The following is a 4256-nucleotide window of genomic DNA, read 5'->3' on the forward strand; positions in this document are numbered from 1 at the left end:
CCCCGTGTTGCCCCCGCCCCCTCCCTGGGCGGTGGGCCGGCGGTTTTTTTGGGGGGACCGAACCCTCGGCGGGAGCGCCGCCACGCTTCCCAAGCGGCGCACTGTAGCAGTGCACCACCGGGCCGGCCCTATCTGTAATTTTTTGAGAAACCTCCATACTGTTTTCCATAATGGCTGTACTAATTTACATTCCCACCAATAATGTACAACCAACCTAAATGACCATCAATGGATAACTGGATAAACAAAATGTGGTATATATACGCAATGGAATACTACTCAGCCATAAAAAAACAATGAAATTCTGCCATTTGCAGTAACATGGATGAGCTTGGAGAAAATTATGTGAAGTGAAATAAGCCAGGCACAGAAAGAGAAATACTACATGTTCTCATTCACATGTGGAATTTAAAAATTTGACCTCATAGAAGTAGAGAGTAGAACAGTGGTTACTAGAGAGTAGTAAGGGGAGGTGAGGATGGGGAGCAGGATGTCAATGGATACAAAATACATGAGCGATAGGAATAACAAGATCTAGTGTTCTATAGCAATATAGGGAGACTGCAGTCAACACAAATTACTGTATAACTTCAAGTAGCTAATTGAGAAGATGCTGAATGTTCTCGACACCAAGAGGTGAGGTGATGGATATGCTAAATACCCTGATCTGATCATTGCACACTGTGTAAATGTACTGAAATACCACAATGTACTCCATAATTATATACAATTATCATGGGTCAATTAAGAAAAAATAAATTAAAAATGAAAAAAAATTTTCAGACACAGAAGTAGGTTAGAGATTACCAGAAATGGGGGCGGGGGGAGTAGAAGGGTAGAATTATGAGAAACGATTGCTTAATGGATACCGAGTTTATGTTTAGGATGACACAAAAGTTTTAGAAATAGAGGTAGAGGTTACAAAGCGTGGTGAATGTAATTAATTCCACACAATGGTATGTTTTTACGTGCTTAAAATGGCAATCCTTATGTTATATGTGTTTTACTACAATTAAAAAAATGGGGAAAAAAAGCAAAGGTGAAATAAATATATTTATAGATAATCAGAATCTGAGAGAATTTAGCACCAACAGAACCTCACCAAATGAACTTCTCAGAGATCTGCTTCAGGAAAAAGAAAAATGATTCCAGATGGAAGATCGCAGATGCATAGTGGAATGGTTAGCAAAGAAATTGGCAAATATAAACATTGGTAATTAAATTGCTAAATAAAAGCATTGTCTCTTAGGAATAATAAATATGATAATATCTAGTGTGGGATTAAAACAAAAGATAGAACCAAAAGTACTGGCCAGCAATAATAATTCTCTTTTGGCTCTGTGAAATAAATAAGGTGACCAGTATTGCTGTGTCCATAACTGAAACTTCAGAAGTTGAAGAAAACATCAGCTTGCGTGACTAACTCTGAGCTTGTTTCTCTGTGAAAGAGTCCATAGTGGACACTAAATTCATATCTCTCCATTGGATTGTTATGAAGTTCACCTTCAAAAATCCCAGTTTCCCAGATGGGCCTCTTACCCTACTCAAAATTTCTGACCTAAGAAATCATCTGGATATTTTTAATAAGTCGAAATGTGTATATTGTCCCTCTATACTGACGACTTTCACACTGTGCTTTTTCATTGATACATGTATATTTACTTTCAAACCTTCCCTTTAAAAAATGAACAAAAATGTAATATTTTAAGGTACTTTAAAAATAATAAAATCTTATGTACATTATAATTTATGAGGTTATGTCCAAGGTGTGGTCTATTGACTACCCACATCAGACTCACCTGGGCCACTTATTAGAAATACCACAATATTCCTGATAAATCAGAATCTCTAGAGGTGGGACCCAGCAATCTGTATTTTAAACAAGCTCCTTTAGTTATTCTTCCATCTAAAACTAAAGACCCACAGTCATAGGTGAGTAAAGGAGAGGGTATCATTAGGAGTGGAGAAGAAACAGTCGAGAGGTGACATTAATCCTTGAGAGACAGCTTTGGGTGAACATCTGTCACTATCAGAGAAATGGAAGAATTGTGATGATGTCACTCCCAAGTGAGATCACCTGTTCTTAGTGCCACTTCTCTCCCATTTCCTCGCAAATCCCTACCCCCAATACACACACACACACACACACACACACACACACACACACACACACACACACCCTAGAAGTTGCTCTGCAATATTAAGACTAGAATTATAAGAAGGCAAACAACCATTTGCAGGTGGTACCTGCAAAATGAATAACAACGAAAGCCACCTTGGAGGAGGTGTCCAGATTGTGTAGGTCCTTGGCTTTTACTCTAAGTGAGATAGAAAGCCATTGAAAGGTTTTGAAAAAAGAAGATGTGAACTGACTTGTGTTTTTAAAGAACTACTTTGGAGACAAGGAGAAAAGTAGGGAAACCAGCTAAGAGGCTACGGGAATCACCAGGTGAGAGATAGCGATGGGATGTGGCAGTAGAGATGGTAAGAAGCGAACAGATTCTGAACGTGTTTTGTAGATAAAGTCAACAGGAGTTACTGACAAAATGACTCTAGTGTGTGTGAGAAGAGGTGGAGTCAAGGGTGACATTAAGAATTCTAGCCTGAGCAAAGAATGGATGGAGTTGACATTTACGGAGATGGGAAGACTGTGGGAGGAGCAAGTTTGGAAGGGGGAACGTCGAGTTTCTGCAGAGATATGTTAAGTTTGATTTGCCTATTAGATGTCTAAGAGGACATACTGAGCAGGCAACTGGATTTGAGCCTGGAGCCAGGTATATATCAGAGATGAGGAAACATAGATTCAGGACTGTTGTGACACTAGTCCAAGGTCACACAGCTAAAACACAGCAGGACTCAGGACTGTTATACTGCTTCCCCAGTAATCCAAGGTGAACCAAGGCTTGGTTTTTGAGAGGAGAGAACAGAGTGGAAGTTTTCAGGCTGCTAGCCCATGGCGGTGTGACTGTGATCCGCCCTGTCCCACTCTGAGTGGTTTCTAGGTTAGGACTCCATCTGTACTCCCTTTCAGCCTGTACTTGCCTTTCGAAGAAATCATTTCTCGAGAAAGGGGCACCCTATGTATTTCTGTGCCTGTGAATAGAGTGGGAGGAAGGGAGAGTTGTCGAAGCTTTTTTCTTTCTTTCTTTCCTTTCTCTTTACTTTTCTGGAAACTGTCCGGGGGATGTGGTGTTGCTGCTGCTGGTGGCAGCAACTGCTACAATCAGAGCTATTTTGAAGCAAAGAACTAATTTACTGCATGAATGACTTTAACTCAAAAGAAGAAATAAGGACGATCAGGAGTCCTGAGGGAACAGAATAATAGGGTAATTTACACAGGGAGATGAGGGAGATGGGAGAAACATGCAGGGTAATCCTTTTGCATAATCTTTATTTTATATTTTTGCCCTTTCTCCCTTTGCCTCTGTGGGGATAGAGCCTCAGCTCAGAGATGCTTCTGGCCACCCCCAGGGTAGAGACCTGAAAAGGATGAAAGGGCAAGGAGATGGGGCTGCTCAGGTTGGGGAAGAGAAGGTCAAAGGTGGCTTCATGGCTGTTTTCCAAAGCCAGCCTCTGCTGGGGACATGGTCTGTGGGAGGCCCCACTGAGCCCCGGGAGAGGTGGGGGATTGCAAAGGACAGCTTCATATGCCCAACTGAGTGCTGTATACAGAAGGGCTTCTATCTGTACCCCTAGCTTGGGATGGCCCCAAACCAAGAGCTCACTGTTACTCCAGATTCTCAATTTCCCAGCACAGAGAGGATCTGGGCTGGCAGGACTCTTGGAGAGTTTAGTCCAAGATCCACATATTCCAAGACAGGAAAATCACAAAGACCCAGCTTCAAGGTCTTACTCCAGCACATACTAGGTATGTGACATTGGCCAGATCCTGAAGCCCTGAGTTTCCTCGTGTAAAATCAAGATTGTCACTTCTTCACTGAGAATCATGAGGATCAAATGAGATAGCGCCTGACAACACACTTTGTATACTGCAAGGCACCATACAAATGGTAGTTACTGTTACTGTTAGCTGTCAGCGTAGGAAACTGAGTCCCAAAGGTGTTAAGTGATTCATCCAAAGTCACCTTACATGTAAATTCAGGATGAAGATTTGAACCTGTCTCCAGTGTTCTTTCCACAGGAGAAGCAGTTTGCTGTGGTGGTTAAGAGTACAGGAATGGAAATCATCAAGTCGAAGGTATACCTGTACCCCAATGTTCATTGCAGCACTCTTTACAATAGCCAAGAGTTGGAAT

The sequence above is a fragment of the Galeopterus variegatus genome, unplaced genomic scaffold (assembly GCF_000696425.1).
Source record: "Galeopterus variegatus unplaced genomic scaffold, G_variegatus-3.0.2 Scaffold4146, whole genome shotgun sequence".
NCBI lineage: Eukaryota > Metazoa > Chordata > Mammalia > Dermoptera > Cynocephalidae > Galeopterus > Galeopterus variegatus.